The sequence below is a fragment of the Tripterygium wilfordii genome, chromosome 18, assembly GCF_013401445.1.
Source record: "Tripterygium wilfordii isolate XIE 37 chromosome 18, ASM1340144v1, whole genome shotgun sequence".
NCBI classification, from domain to species: domain Eukaryota; kingdom Viridiplantae; phylum Streptophyta; class Magnoliopsida; order Celastrales; family Celastraceae; genus Tripterygium; species Tripterygium wilfordii.
Window position 1 is genome coordinate 8,002,532 of NC_052249.1, and position 17,986 is coordinate 8,020,517.

Sequence of the window (17,986 nt, forward strand, 5' to 3'; positions counted from 1 at the left end):
GAATATATTCTCTGCAACTAAATAGTTACACATTTTAACAGAGATTATGTTCTTTTTAGACAGATAACACAAGACAAGACAAGACATGAACATACTTATCACTAGGCTAGGTAAAAACCCAAGATTTTTATAAAATTCAATAATAAATTCGAAACGAGGCCCAAAGGCTTAAAATATGTTTTGGAAACCCTAATCCAACTAAATTAAAACATAATTAAAATAAAACATGGGAAAAGGTAAACTCCGAGCTTTGATTGCAAATATGAGGCCTTAAACGAACTCGGATGGCCAAAATCCATCGAACGTCTACGCCATAAGGCATAGAGTATGATTTCTGTCATTGTTCCGCTTCTGACAAGGTATGGTTCACCCAAAACGGAGCTTGTCAACAATTACTAAAATATCGGGGCTACGTCCTTTTTTAATGATGACTATGTCCTTTTTGTATTTTAAGCTTCTTCCTCTCCAATTTTACGCAGACTGGTACGACTAGGATCTGACTGTAGAGGCTATCACCACTTACTGTGTCTAGTTAATTACGAATAGCAAGCAAGTTTTATGGAAGCGAAAATGACGTGCACATGGTGCGGAACGTGCTTCCAAGCTATCCGTCGTTTCCATCTATAATTTTCTACTTTCATTATTTTTTAGGGTCCTCAAAATTAATTACAACAATCAAAATCTTTATAGTTTTTGATCGGTTTTATGAACCCAACGATATAATTTTTATTCTAAACAAAAATCAAATTCAACATACGTACACATCAAGTTCTAAGGTGTCCCAAGCTTAATGCAAAATTAATGTTCCTGGGACCATCAAATCATCAATTTGATCCAACAGTGGTCCCCTAGGAGACAGTGGCAGAGCAACACGGGGACCACGGAGGCTCGGCATCCCGTGATTCTTAATAATTTTTTTATATACATATAATATTAAGTAATTTATATTAATACAAGTATAGTATAATATCAAAATGAGCAAAATTGTGAATTTTACCATACACAAAGATTCATAACAATGAAATAATAAGGACTGGAATGACTAAATTGCTCCGAAAATTTTATCTTTCTCATAATTTGGTTGCCTCGCATGTTTAAATTTTCAATTAACCGTTTTTAGTTTTCCATTAAAATGGACATTTCATTGTCATTATTGCAAAATATGTATATATTTAGCTTGAAAATATTTTGTCTTGAATATTCATCGAAATATCATTCAATATGTTGTATTGTTGTAAAATAGCCTTAAAAGAGATTTTCGGGGGCTCTGTCCCCGAAACCCCATAAAACTTTTTCAAAAAATAAAAATGCAATAGTCCATCTCATTATGATTTCTTGACTCCACTCCTACCGACGTTAGATGACTGTTTGTTTGGGCTTTTGCTGCATGTACGAGGGTCCGAGGGGGAGGGGATTGTATCAGAAAAATACAATTGTATTCCATCTTGACGCAGGTGTGAGGGTCCAAGGAAGAGGGGATTGTATCATAAAAATACAGTACACCAAGTCCTGTCACTTGTCTCACAAGAGTGTGGGACCCATAAGTTTGTAACGTTCTAAGGGTACCCATATCATAATTATAATGTTCATGGAGCTCGTGTGAATTTTCTCCACCTTACGTACACACAGTATGTCAAATTATCATTTTGATCCAACAGTGGACCATCATTTTAGCTGGAAGACAGTGACATGGGGACCGGGGATGCCTCACAAGAGTGTGGGACCTATAATTTTGTGAGGGTCTATCTCGTTTTAATGCAAAAATAATATCACGTTCTAAGGGCAACTACATTAATGGTGCCTTATTTGTTGGGCAACATTTTTGTTGATCCGGTTCTACCTCTATTACATAAAAAGTCAAGCCAATCATGTCTCCCAATACAGTCACATTAGCAAAACACATATCCCAAATATCAGTAAAACACATATCTCAATATAACCACATCAGCAAAACACCTATAATTTTGTAGGGGTCTATCAGGTTTTGATGCAAAAATAATCACATTCTAAAATAATTTATCAACTACTCCAAATCACACATCTTGATATTCTAAACTAAACAATTTCTAAACATGCATATTGATTAAGTCCATCTAAATTAACATTCAAATCAAGCATACCAAACAAATAGCTTTAATCCCTAAACATGCATATTAAATCATCTAGCATCCTAAATAAAATTAATTAACTACTTTCCATTATTTTTCACTGTCCTATTACAAAAGTTTCAAGTGCTTGATTGACAAGCTTGATGGAGTGTTGGAGTTATAATGTTTTGAGTTTATATCTGACTATTTAAAATTATTATTTATTTTTCATATTGGATATGATTTTTGTTTAAAACAAAATATTCATTATTCAATTCGTTGGACTAAAAATTACACATATATAATTTGAAAAAATAAAAAATAAATTATTTTACAGAACCCCGACACTCCATGATTGGAGATTTTTGTGCTATGACCTATAGATTAATCCAATACATCAAAAGACAAAGCAGTTGAATTCATTTTAATAGATCAATATCAATTTCGATATATTTAAGTTAATAATATTTTTATTAAATACTATTTTATGAATTTATATTATTCCATGAATTGCTTAATTAAATTTCTTTTAAATCCATCTTAAAACATATTTTACTAGTGTTTAGACTCGTGCGATGCACGAATAATAAAAAGGTTTTATTGATCTTATTGAAATTGATAGAACTAAGCTTGGTCTTCATCAGAAATATACAACTTCTAATTGAGATAAACTTTTTAGATAGCATTTTGTATAGACCATTTTAGTTGTAAATCAATGTCATTGTTGCTGGTTTCTTTTATTCCTACTACCAATGATATTGGATGACTCTGATTCTTAGAGTTCAAGAATATTGTCAAGCTTCATGTTAGTAGGCGAAAAAGTAAAAGCTTAAGATCTCTCCACGAAATGACTGTTTTAGTCACCGATAGAACAAAAGGAATCGAGTTTGAATTTTCTTCTCTATCAATTTTTCGATTTCTTTTCTTTTTTCAACATAAAAACTGCCATTTGATTTTCTGTTTCAAGAATATTGTCAAACCCTGATAAAAAAAAATGTTAACTTTGAACCTATTGAAAACACAATTACAAAAAAGAAAAAGAAATAGTGTACAATCATGACCTTTAACACAATTTCGTTTGTGAAATCGAGTGAATACATAGGCAGCTCTTGAGATATGTTCATGAAAAAAAACAATAGAATTATTTTTGTACTTTCTATATAGAAAACATACCCTTGTGGCAGCCTATATACATCTCCTCTTCTTGAGTTCACTGTCTTTATTTCATTGTTCTGTCCATCTCAACCTTCCGGTTCCTGGACCCAAAAAATCACACAACGGCATTAAAACAACAAGAAAAAATATATATATAGTGAGAGTGGGTGAGGGAGAGAGAAAGTGAGATGTCATTTTTGAATATATTTAAAAATTAGATAACATTTGTGCCTAGAACCAACGAAGTAAATATAAAAAAAGAAAAATAAAAAGAAAAATTGGATAATATATGCTTCTCTCTGTACTGTAGCAAGCCTCTTCAAATCTTGCATGTCCAGGCAAACGAACCCAATGTTGCTCAACATAAAAACGAACCTGATAAGAAGTTCAAGGAATAGTTGAAATTCAAATTGTTTAGTTCATTCACATTTCCACAATCCACAAGACGCAGAAACCATAAGTACATTTTGGACTCATTCCGGAAGAGTCATCTTTGATGTACAAAACTACACAAATGCTTTTATATAAATTAATGCTTCTATATAAATTAATTTTGGGACATTGCCCAGTTCTTATAACACATCTATGATACCAACAAGAAAAAATCTGGGACAGAAGCTGGAATTGGATCGATGAGTACCCTTCTTTTGCCGATGCGACCTCGCCGGAGACGGAGAATGAATTAGCAACCGATCCAAACCTTCTTTCCTCCCTTGCCTACTGCCCTTGAGAAAGGGGATTCCCCTGATTCGACTGAGATCTCGATCTCTTCTTTCTGCGAATGTGCCTGCGTCTCTTTATGTCCTTTTGGATAGAAATGTAGCTTCGTTCGGAACAATCGGCTTCGGGGATAAACGGGATCTCTTGGTTAGGCGTTTGCCGATGCAGATGGAAATTCGTTAGAGGGACGGCATCCTTCTGTCGCCTGTTAGCCACACCAGACCAAGATAAGGCAACCTAATCAACCAAGACTCAGTCACGACCTTTGTAACCTCACTGCACACTTTCTATATATCTGTCTCCATCCAATCAAACCTTGCTGCATTCTGATTTATATATTTTTTTCTTTGTCCGGAGAACGCTCGACCGAAGGAATGATTGATTCACAAGGATAATTTTTACCCCCAACGACAAAGGAACGAGCATTTTAGGGGACTAGCCCGCCTCCATAATATCAAATATAATTAATTAGCCATTGTTACATCAATGGAATGATAACACAGAAATAAAAAGCAAGCATGACAATTTACTCATTTACCATTGTTTCCACAACTGAAAGCATAACCATAATCGGTGATGATTAACTCGTTTATATATGTTTAAAGTGTGGATTATCACAATCTTTTGAATATATTTAAAATCTTTTAACTGTTGGTTTTCACAATATTTTTGAATGTCTTTACAATATTTGAAAAAAATCATTGAAGTTTAAGAGATATCCTAATATCTATATCTTTGATTTAAAACATATCATTATTGGTTTATGAGGAAAAAATTAATTAATTTTATAAAATTCTTGCAAGTTTTGAAGTGAAAAAAGTTGAAGTGCCTTTTACTTTTATATATAGTATGATAACTAAAATATAATAAAAATTGATATATCTTAAAAATAATAAGAATTAAAAAATCTGAAAAAAAATTAGAAGTTTGGGAGAGAAAAAATGTAAAGTTGTATTATATTTTTATACATATTTTTTTTTATAATTAGTAATAAATAATAGTTATATTAGATAGATTATAAAATTAGAGTTTAGATAAAGGATAATTGAAATGGTTGTTAGACGATTCTGACTAAATAATTAAAACATAATAAAAAATTAAAATATCTGAAAATAATAAGAATTAAAAAATCTAAAAAAAAAACTTGAAAGTTTGGGAGGGAAAAAAATGTGAAGTTGTATTATACTTTTATATATATATATAGATAGATGCCTAATATACCCTTACCCTTAAACAAATCCGTTATATGTTATATTCTCTTATCCTCTTCTCCCGAAACATAAATATATCTAACTTGCGACAAAGCTGCAACCTCAATATTCACTTGCCCTCGATCGGAATACCCAGATCAACAATATTCATTCTTAATTCGCACAGATATGATTACAAGTAAGCGCGCGCGCGCGCACATACACACATATATATATTGGTCATCTTTGGCTTCATTTACTAGTCTTGCTATAGTCGTGCAAATTGCTCGAGCGTTTTATACAGTCGATCAATATATGTTTTGGTCGACCAATATACGAGTAAATATGTTGAGCAAAATGAATTTTTGTTTTTGGTTGAGTAACGGTTGAATTATCTAGTCGAGTATTATTATTTGGTCGAGCAACAGTTGAATTATCTGATCGAGCATTATGTTTGGTCGAGCGATATAAGTTTTAGTCGAGTATATGTTTTTGGTCAAGCAACAGTTGAATTATCTGGTGGAGCAAATAATTTAATATTTGGTGGAGCAAATAATTTATTTGGTCGAGCATTTTTGTAAGTGGTCGAGCAAACAGGTGAATTATCTGGTCGATCATTACATTGCTTGGTCGAGCAATATGTTTTTTTGGTGAATCATTTATCATTTACCTTCTTTTTTTTTGCAGGGATGACATCATCATTAATGATACGATTACGTATTCGGAGTTAGTGGATATGATCTATGAGTTGTTTGGAATTGTTAGTAATTCACATGTTTTGGAGTTGAAGTTTGCATATAATGCACACTTTGACATGGAACCGATGGTCTTACGTAATGACCGTGACCTCAAATTCTACTTAAGACAAAATGATGATCCTCGAAGACATGCTACTCCACTTTGTGCATCAATTCTTCCTATACATGAAGATAAGGTTCCCTCACAAAATGAGAGTTTCGTTCCCAAACACAATATGAATGCTTAACCAGTCAATAAGAATGCTCGACCAATAAATTGAAATGCTCGACCAATAAATATTATTTGGTCGAGCAAAATGAATTTAATTGGTCGAGCATTTTTGTACTTGGTCGAGCAACATGTGATTTATCTGGTCGATCATTATATTGCTTGGTCGAGCAATATCTTTTATATGCTCTAGCATTATATTTACTTTTTTTATTTTTTTTGATCGAGCATTTATTAATATTTGGTAGAGAAAATGTTTTTAACGATGGAGCAACATTTTTTGTCTGGTCGTGCTTTTTTTTTGGTGAATCATTTATCATTTACTTTTTTTTTGCAGGTCTACAGTTGATCTTCATTTAACTTATCCCTGACATTCCAAACTACATCTGGTTGGGAAAAGTTTGACACTTTTGCAGGAAAATGCTGACTCTCTGGAATAATGTAAGCCATTATAAACCTAAGATTAAAAAAATAAATGAAATAAATATGAGTTAACAATGATCGACCAGTTATGATAGACCAATAAATTGAAATGCTCGACCAATAAATTGAAATGCTAAACTAGTAAATTTGAATGCTCGACCGGTAAATTGAAATGCTCGACCACCAAATTGAAATGCTTGACCACCATAAAAAGAAATCTCGACCAGAAAAACCCTAAACTCGACCACAGGCTCTTAAAATGTCCGAGAAAGGTTCAAACACTCGACTATGTCAAAAACTTCGTTTTTAACTGTGCAAAATTGTTTTGAGCAAACTCATGCAGTAATATGGAACCAAACAAAATGGGTGAAACCTCACGAAACCCGTAATGGCAAGTAAACGCAAACAAATTATAACCAGAATCATTTTTGAATAAATGGTAAACTTACCTTGGAGTATTCGGAACTGTTAATCAAATGCAAACCGTTGTAGTTGTAGTAGTTGAGAATGAGAATGAAACTGTGTTTGAAGGAGAAACTGAAAGGGATTTCAGGAAACGGAAATGAATAAGGGAGGGAAAGGAAAGTTAGGGTTATTTTGGTCTTTACCAATATAAATTAGGTCATTATTGATCTGATTATATTGTGAAACGTGTTTTGTTATGTGGCTGGGAATAGAATCTAACTGTCTTTTGGAGTTGTACAATTGTCTTATTTTATTGACGATATATAATACACATATGTGGAGTTTTTCTCTTATACGGACTCATTTTACAGTCTCAAAATGCGGACTCATTCCTCAGCCATATGATCTCTTCAATGGTTCATATTAGATTCCAAAAAAAAAAACCTCACGCTCGTTGAAACCCCTCACCCAATCCTCTCCCTTCCTCCGCCTCTCTTGTTAGAACTTCACCAGACACAGTAACTCCGATGACGAGCTCGTGTCTTTACTCGACCAAGACGATTGAAGCGACACATGGCACCTCCTCTTCCTCTTCACTTATCTTTTCGGTTCGGTGACCGGACCTCTATTTTGAGGTCCTAATACTATCTAATTAGGAGGTTCTAGTGCTTATAGTAATTCATTTGTGTTTAAATAAAGTAATTTTACCCTTATACATGTTTCCCGTTGGTTCTGCAGGAAATCGAGCTTAAATGACTGAATTGGGCAAGTTGGAGCACTTTTTGGGCACTTTTTGCTGTGAGGTGTCGGGACTTAGATTATGAAGATATTCTTGAAGACTACAAGCTCCAACGGTACACTAATCTATGGCCGCGATTGAATTGTTTTGAATTATGAATGAATTAGATTACAACAAGACTTGAAGGGTTAAGATGATCATTTAAAGGTGAATCCAATGGTTGTGCATAAGACAACATTCTTGCTTGCAATGTTTGACTTAAAAGAAGATCTTACTTGATTTTTGGAGTCAAAGATGGCTGCAAGTTGCTACACATTTAAAAGGAAATTGTTGGAGATACCAATGCCAAGATTTGGTGCAAGTTTGATCAAATGGTCAAAGATGACAAAATTGTTGGAGATACCAAGGTCAAGATTTGGTGCAAGTTTAATCAAATGGTCAAAGATGGCTGCAAGTGCACATGACAACTCAAATCTTGCAAAGCTAGACTTGGAAAATAATGCAAGTGCAACGGCTACATATTGCAAGGTTGAGATTTAATGATCTATTCATTCAATGGCCAAGATTTGCACATGTAATTGAAGGTCGAGATTTGAAGATGGAAAAAAGATCCAATGGTGGAAATCACAAGAGCTTGGAATCAGACCTTGTTCGGACAAAGTTGGAGGCATGAAGCGTTCGGACAAAGTTGGGGTAAATCATGTATGTAACCAATGGGAAACGATTTTATAAGGGTAGTTAGGTATTTTCTATTGTAAAAAGAGAAGAAAACCCTAAGATTTGTTTTGGCTTGCTCATTCATTGACTTCTCCAAGAGGAAGCCACCATAGGAGTAGTGTAGATCTAGTTTCTCTCTCTAAGTTTTCTTTGTTGTTTTTGGTGCTTTCTCTTGATTTTGTATAAACTCTGATTTAGATGACAATAGATTGGATGTTTATTGCAACAATCATGAGTGGGTAGTTCTCTTCTCTAGTTTCTAATCCCAAAAGGTGGATGCAAGGTTTCGATTACTCAAGGTATGTTCAAAGAATCGTAGCTTCGATTCTTCTCTTTTAATTTCGTGATAGTTGTGTGAGTGGATATATGAGAATGACATATTTGATTGTATTCTTGGATTGTCTAGTCTAGGGATTGCATCTAATGTGTTTGATTGAGAATTGTTAAACCCATTGCATGATTTCCTTAATTAATTGAGTTTTCCATTGCATAGCTATTAATTATGTGTATTGATGATGGGGTTTTGGGTTAATTTAGGAATGTGCATGGGAGAGTTATGGTTAATTGATCTTTGAGTTTTGGTGCTAAATGTTTTATTTTAAATACCAAAGACAATTTGGATAAATTTGATGCAAAGAGTGACATTGGAATATTTTTAGGATATTCATCATCATCTAAAGCATATAGAGTATTTAACTCTAGAACTAAAATTGTGGAAGAAAGTGTAAATGTTAAATTCGATGATATGACCACACTTGCTCCAAATGTGCGTATAGAAAATAAATTTTCAGATTTGGAACATCCTTTGAAGCACAAAAATGAAGGTACACATGGAGTACAATTGCTAGAAGAAGATGAAGATGATGTCCCTTTGGTGGAGAACTTAAGGGAGATGAATATCTCAAATGAAGAAACACCACCAAATGAAGAAAGTGAAGGTGAACCCAAGGGAAATGAAGAACAAAATGAAGCTGAAAATGCTATGGAACAACCGGGTGTTCACAAATACAAGGTGATGAATTTGATGCAAAGAGTGACATTGGAATATTTTTAGGATAGAAACATAAATTATCTTTGGTATTTAAAATAAAACATTGGGGACAATGTCTCATTTAAGTTGGGGGGTGAGGAATTGTGAATCCATTGTGAAACTTGCTTTATTTTGGTGTGCTTTGTGAATATCAAAAATTTGAAAATTTGAAAAAAAAAAAAAATTTCTTGTTGTGTCATGCTTGGATAGTGTGGTTGGTATTAACTTTTTCAGGACATGCTTCGTTTCTCATGATTCTGACCACTTTTGAAGAGTATGGTATGACTTCCTACCCTCTATCTTATTGTGTTGTGCTTTGTTGTTCATACATGCTAGATGGACTTTAGGAGGGGACGGGTAGGTGCTTTTGGGGATTCACTACCAATTTGACTGTTAATTTCTTATTCTTGTTCACACGTGCAAGTGTAGAGTAGGTTCCTTGGTTTCTTTTGCTAAATCAATGCATGTGATTGAGTGGGATGACTATAATCAATTTCTCTTGGAATGATTGAGACCTAGTTTGATATAGAATTGTGTAGTTGAGCAGACATCTTGGCATTGAAGCATTTGTATGACTGCGTTTTTGGATCCTTTTGTCTGAAAAATTACCCTTTTACCCTTCTCATTCCTTTGAGCCATTCTTCATTGATATACATTGGGTTTTGGGTGATTCTCTTCATTGATATTCATTTGACATCTTAGCGCGTGTTCTTCAATAGCTTTGTAAACATTACATTTGATTACTGAGAAGTGTGATTTTTGTATTTTGCCACTTGCTTGTGAACTTAGGATTGAAAGATTCACTAGGTTGAGAGATTTGAGCTTAGCCTATTCATTTGTGAGTGATTATAAGCCCTAAATTTCTTTAAGCCTTTTTAGTTCACTTACAAGCCTTGTGTGAACCACTTCCTTAAATACTTCCCACCTTTGGTTGCAAGGTTGAGTATGAGCTTGAAAAAGATAAGTCGGTAGTGATATTACCCTTTCTTATGTTGAAAAAAAATTGAAAGTTGTTGTATAAATGTTGTTTATTCTCAGAAAAAGAAAGAAAAAAAAAAGAAAAAGAAAGAAAAAAAAAAAAGAAAAAAAAATGTATGCAATAAAGAATCTTTTGTGTGTAAAGAAGGAGAAGTCTTTGAAATTGTGGTACAATGGAAGGGGTGACAAAATGAGAATTTAGCTCACATGTTTGAACTTAACCTTGCAACTTGTCACCTAGTTCCAAATTCTTCCTACCTTGTCCCTTAGCCACATTGCAAACCATTTAACCTTTTGATGAATTTGATTCAAGGTAAGCAAGCGAGTTGGCGGATGCATTAATTGCTCTTGTAGGTGATTTCTTTCTCAAAGCTATGCCCATCCAAATTATCTTTTATAAACACATACATTTAATCCAATTGTGTAAGTCATTTACTTAGCACAATGTTTTTATATTTTTGTGTACATTTGGGATTGGGGATTTATGAACACCAAAAGGTTCCGTAACAAGGTTTTACTTGTGTGAATGTATTGAGTTGTCTTGCTTGATTGCACTTATATTTTTCATAGTATAAAAATGTTCTTAGTCATCTTTGAGGGGATTTGAGATTGATTTTCTAAAGATTTTGCATGTCTTCAACTAGCAGGGAAATTGGGGGATTAGCTCTATTTCTTGCATGTGAGAACTTAAGAATCATTTATGGTGCTTTCAAAGTAATAGTGGATCCCTTGGCAAGTGTTTGTGGGTATCGCTCTGATAAGCCCTCACGAGACTACAACTCGTCCACTAGGGTGACCTAGGGGTTTAAAGGCTTGTTGCATATGCTAAATGCAACCGTGATGCCTACGTCAGTGAGTTAGGATTTTATTTTTAGAAGTGTTTGCATTGCTAGGGACTAGCAACGTCTAAGTTGGGGGGTGTGACCGGACCTCTATTTTGAGGTCCTAATACTATCTAATTAGGAGGTTCTAGTGCTTATAGTAATTCATTTGTGTTTAAATAAAGTAATTTTACCCTTATACATGTTTCCCGTTGGTTCTATAGGAAATCGAGCTTAAATGACTGAATTGGGCAAGTTGGAGCACTTTTTGGGCACTTTTTACTGTGAGGTGTCGGGACTTAGATTATAAAGATATTCTTGAAGACTACAAGCTCCAACGGTACACTAATCTATGGCCGAGATTGAATTGTTTTGAATTATGAATGAATTAGATTACAACAAGACTTGAAGGGTTAAGATGATCATTTAAAGGTGAATCCAATGGTTGTGCATAAGACAACATTCTTGCTTGCAATGTTTGACTTAAAAGAAGATCTTACTTGATTTTTGGAGTCAAAGATGGCTGCAAGTTGCTACACATTTAAAAGGAAATTGTTGGAGATACCAATGCCAAGATTTGGTGCAAGTTTGATCAAATGGTCAAAGATGACAAAATTGTTGGAGACACCAAGGTCAAGATTTGGTGCAAGTTTAATCAAATGGTCAAAGATGGCTGCAAGTGCACATGACAACTCAAATCTTGCAAAGCTAGACTTGGAAAATAATGCAAGTGCAACGGCTACATATTGCAAGGTTGAGATTTAATGATCTATTCATTCAATGGCCAAGATTTGCACATGTAATTGAAGGTCGAGATTTGAAGATGGAAAAAAGATCCAATGGTGGAAATCACAAGAGCTTGGAATCAGACCTTGTTCGGACAAAGTTGGAGGCATGAAGCGTCCGGACACCCGTCCGGACACCTACGGCGAATCTGCAATTTTCTGCACCGAAATTTCAAGGGCATTTGGGGTAAATCATGTATGTAACCAATGGGAAACGATTTTATAAGGGTAGTTAGGTATTTTCTATTGTAAAAAGAGAAGAAAACCCTAAGATTTGTTTTGGCTTGCTCATTCATTGACTTCTCCAAGAGGAAGCCACCATAGGAGTAGTGTAGATCTAGTTTCTCTCTCTAAGTTTTCTTTGTTGTTTTTGGTGCTTTCTCTTGATTTTGTATAAACTCTGATTTAGATGACAATAGATTGGATGTTTATTGCAACAATCATGAGTGGGTAGTTCTCTTCTCTAGTTTCTAATCCCAAAAGGTGGATGCAAGGTTTCGATTACTCAAGGTATGTTCAAAGAATCGTAGCTTCGATTCTTCTCTTTTAATTTCGTGATAGTTGTGTGAGTGGATATATGAGAATGACATATTTGATTGTATTCTTGGATTGTCTAGTCTAGGGATTGCATCTAATGTGTTTGATTGAGAATTGTTAAACCCATTGCATGATTTCCTTAATTAATTGAGTTTTCCATTGCATAGCTATTAATTATGTGTATTGATGATGGGGTTTTGGGATAATTTAGGAATGTGCATGGGAGAGTTATGGTTAATTGATCTTTGAGTGTGAAACTAGGGTGTTAGCCAAGCCGAGCCCCAAGGGGGAACATTAATCCATAATATTAGGTGCTTATCCCTTTGCGTTCATCGTAGATTAAGAGACCCGATGGCCTACATGTATGAATTGAAGTCTTATATCCCAATTCTCTTTGCATATGCATGATTGATAGTATCACACAATGCATTATGTATGGTTGTGTGTGTTTGCAATGATACCTTGAGTATGAGAACCGAGTAACCACCGGGACGGATTAGAGACTAGGTTTTTAATTAATTGTTTTAAATCCAATTTGTGCTTACTTTGATTACAAAATCGCTCATGCTACCGAGTCATTCGGCCCATTTCTTTTACTTGCTTTTATTTGATATTCATTGTGTTTATTAGTGTTAGCTAGTCATTTGCATATCATTCACTTCAAATTTGCATTGCTTCCTCGTGGATCGATACCGGACTCACCGGTTTATTACTTGACGATACCCTACACTTGGGGTAAGTACACACACTTTGGTGTCGGTCATTCGGCACTAAATCGTGATTCTTTTTTTGTTGGGTTTCGATCGAATCTTAGAAACCCACAAATAAGATTCACTAATAGTTTCTTCTCTTTTCTTTCCTTTTACTATTTTATAGGAGAATTTAGAGTTAGATTTGTGTGGTTTGTTACTGATGTGTTTTACGATGTTGGTGTAAGAGAAAACAAATTGTGTTCTTGTTATCTTGTAGATCTTTGATGTTTGATGGTGGACATGGAGAATTGTTTTTGGGTTTTAGTGAATCAACTCTTTGTGAACTCATAGTGACTTTTGGACCCTGCTAAGGATTGGTTCTTGGTTTGACAATTGTGGTTTGGGATTTAAAGCCCTTGAAGAAGTAACAATTGCTATTGTTTTTGATGAACGAAGAGATTGAAACAATTGAATTGCGAGAGATAAATAAGTGTTGGGATTATATGGAATTACAGGGTCTGGTTTTGGTTTATGTTTCAAATGACAATCTGTTATGGGGATTTTGGATTCTAAAGGTTCCTTGAAAAATAGAATTCCAAAGGTAGAGGTGAGTAAGAGTTCGAGAAAGAGAACGTACGAGAGACGACTGGTTCAGCGCGCGTGAGGTTTTTCTGTTTTGGAATATAATCTCAACCGTGAAAGAGATTGTACGGCTGAGGAATGGGTCCATATTTTGAGACCATAAAATGAGTCACTATAAGAGAAAAACTCTGCAATATGTGTATATATGTGTAGAGGAATTCTCATATGAGGCGTTAAAATGAAGTCTTGAAAAATGAGATCTTGATTTTTAGGATTCATTTTTATGGTTCAAAATATTTTTAAAATTTAGAAAAAATAAATATATATTTTGCTCGATCTTACGAACCTAACAATATTTTTTTTGTTGGAAATAAAAATCAAATATAACCTAAAATGTATATGAAATTACTTTGTTTTATATCCAACTATCAAGATTTATCATGCACTTTTCTTATATATATGTATACACACACGTACACCTATCACATGCACACAATATATATAATGATATATCATTGTACAACTGTCATAGTATGAATAGTACATATAAGTGGACATATATATACACATACCTATCACATAAGGCATAGTATTGCATCATGTGAATTACCAAGAATGACATTTCATACTTACATATATATATACACACACACATGCACACATATATACACACACGTTCATCTATCATATGCACACAGTATATATAATGATATATCATTGTATAACTATCACATGATGCATAAGTCTAAATACAATTATCTCCACATTGGCCTCGTCCAAATAGGTGTCAAACCCTTAACCAGAGAAGGATTAGATACCCTCAATCTTATTATGTCTACGTGATTGTAGACTATTAGACTTTAATGATTCTCTCTTAGGAACGGTAGAGAAAAGTCTCTGCGGTGGTCCAATCTATTTTGATTGTTACCCAAATTTCACCGTCTCCTTAAGTGATCAAAATCTATTAGATACTTTAACATTAAATATCAAAACTCACAATTATAAGATGACAAGTGGTTCACTTCCACTTTTCTCTTATTTATCGGATTCATTATAAAGCAATGTCCTTTGCTTTTGGATCAAAAGCGTTGCGACAATCCCCGAGAGGTGAAACTCTCTTAATCCAAACCGATATTGGTAGATCCAACATGACTATACCAAAATCCATCAAATGGAATGAAGTAACCTTACTAAAAACATGGGAATTACAGGATGCTGTACCTCCCACAAAAGTAGAAAATACAAACATTGAGTACATCTCTCAATCAAACGATGGAAAGGTCGAAATCACTTTCGGCTCTCGACGTCATTCAATTGATTTCCAAAATCTTCACATAGGATCTTCTTCAAGTTCCTTTAAACCACCATTTAGTCCACAAAGTAGAAAGTCCTTTTCTACATCAAGTGTCAAATCCAATATTAGACCTCCACCAAGCACCTCTTATCGTTCCAATATACGAGGAGTGGATACCTCTAGTACAATACCAAAACCCTTTTACGACGTCCAACAACCCGAATCCTCATTGGATTTCCAAACTGAACAAAAGGATTCACCTCCAATGTCACCAACTTATTCTCAAATGGTAGATGACTCTGCCATTCCTGAGTTAAATGTCTTAGACAGCTCTGCTGAGTTTGTCATAGATAAAAAATTCGTCCAAAAAGAGTTTTACTCAAAAGAAAACACTTTAAAACATGATTGGTTTCTTTCCAATTACAAAGACAAAAAAGAGATTCAATCCAAAAAGAATATTACGATTTTATGAGTAATCATAGAATTCAATTATTATTCTTTGACTGGTTCAAAATGACTTCCCCCATAGGGAATGATTATCCTTCCGGTTCCCTCTCGGTCCATACTACCACTAGAGTCCAAAAATGGCAGGATATGACTCAAGACACTGTCATCGAGTCTGAACATCCACCTTTAACCCAACTCAAGCTTGAATACAAAAAAATCCCTATAGTCGCCACTCCTTTTAAGATGGCCAAGACCGATAAGGAATTCAAAAACTTGGTTGAACAAAACAATTTCACAAATCAACATTTATCTACAATAGGACAACAATTAAATCGAATAGAAGATTATGTCCAAAAACCACTCCTTCGTCCTAGTTTGGACAAACCGGTTTTTAAACCTTTTGAAATCCCTTTAAAATTGATCAAAACCTTAAAACCAGAAAACAGTGATTTCATAGAGGCCTTAGATAGTAAATTAAACCAATTAAGGAGTGAAATTGTACATTTCCCTTCCTTACAAATCCCGGATACTCCGGTACCATCTTCCAAACCTGCACTGCATAATCTCGAAAAGACTGATGGTCATATTGATAGTTCAGATCTCGAGATAAACAAAATGACTTGGCAGACGCCACAAAAATTGTATTATTCAAAAACAACTGCACCAGATCTTCTTTTAGAAGAAAAACAAACCAATAAGATGAAATACAATGCCGATACAATCTATGAATGGAACATAGATGGCATGTCTGATTACAATATCCTTAACCTTTTACAACAAATGACCACAGTAAGCAATGCTTACAAACCAAAATGGATACCACTGATCAAGCGATTGCTAATTTGTTAGTCGCTGGTTTCACCGGTCAATTAAAAGGATGGTGGGATTACCATCTCACATCATCTCAACAAAACGAGATCCTTAGTGCTGTCAAAACTGCTTCTGACGGTACTATTATCAAAAGCGAATTTGGTGAAGATATACAGGATGCTGTTGCAACCTTAATATTGTCCATCTCAAAACATTTCTTAGGAGACCCTTTCAGTATTAGGGATAGGTCTTCTGAACTCTTAGCAAATTTAAGATGCAAAAAACTCCATGATTTTCGACAATACAAGGATACTTTCCTAACCCGTGTCATGATGCGTCCTCACAACAATCAACCCTTCTGGAAGGAGAAGTTCTTAGCAGGACTTCCGATTCTATTAGGAGACAAAGTTAGGGACAAAATTAAGTCACTTCACAATGATCAAATACCGTATGATCAACTGACATATGGTGATTTAGTTAGCTGTATACAAAAGGTAGGATTACAATTATGTTCTGACATTAAGTTACAAAAACAATTAAAATTTGAACAAAACAAATTTAAAAATGAATTAGGATCCTTTTGTAAACAATTTGGACTTGAGGAAAACTGTCCAAAAAATAAAATTATAAAAGAAAAATATGATAATTATATGTCAAATTATCAATCTCGGTCTTCTAGATTTAAGCATCCCGCTTATTATAATAAACCAAATTTTCGGAAAAATCAAACATCTAAGACAGAGAAGCCAAATTTAGAAACAAAGTCTGTAGTTTGTTTCAAGTGCAACAAACCAGGACATAAGGCACCATACTGTCACCTGATCAAAAAAATTCATGAGCTCGAACTCGATGCTCCAATCTTAGCAAAATTAGAATTACTACTCTTAAACACTGATGATGAGACATCGTCAATTAGTAGTGATACTGATAGTGAACTCCAATTAGACGATTTAAGTTCCTCTTCTCCTGAATGCAATATGCTTTCTCGAGACCAGAGTTTCTTTCTTGATGTGGTGAACCACATTGAGGATCCTGAAATTAAATTAGCCTATTTAGAAAAATTAAAACAAAATTTAGACAGGCCAAGCAAAGATGTAAAAACACCAGTAGCCACATATAATTTGAAAGACATTTTGTCTAAACATGACAGAATAGAATCCCTTTTTAAATTTAAACAAATTAATGACAATTAACACATAGCACACAAATTTGGACTCTAATGATTATCCTAATCAATATTCAATCCAATGCAAGATGTGATACAATATAGTGAATGACCAAATATCAAATAATCAAGATTTGCACAAAACAGATTTTCAAACAACACACTGCGCACAGATTTTTCAACTCAGGTTTCACCTATCAAATAATGTCGAAATGCAACAAAATTCTATATGCAATGTCACAACACCTTAATAAACACTATATCAAAATTTCAGATCAAAATTCAAAGTTTAAGTAAGTCTGCTAATCTCGGACAGATTAGGGTTTTGAAAATCCTGCAGTTTGAAACAAGTAGTAAATATAAACAAGTAAACGAAGAAATCAACACAGCGATTTATAGTAGTTCGGAGACCCTTCTCCTACGTCTACTACCTAGATTCACCA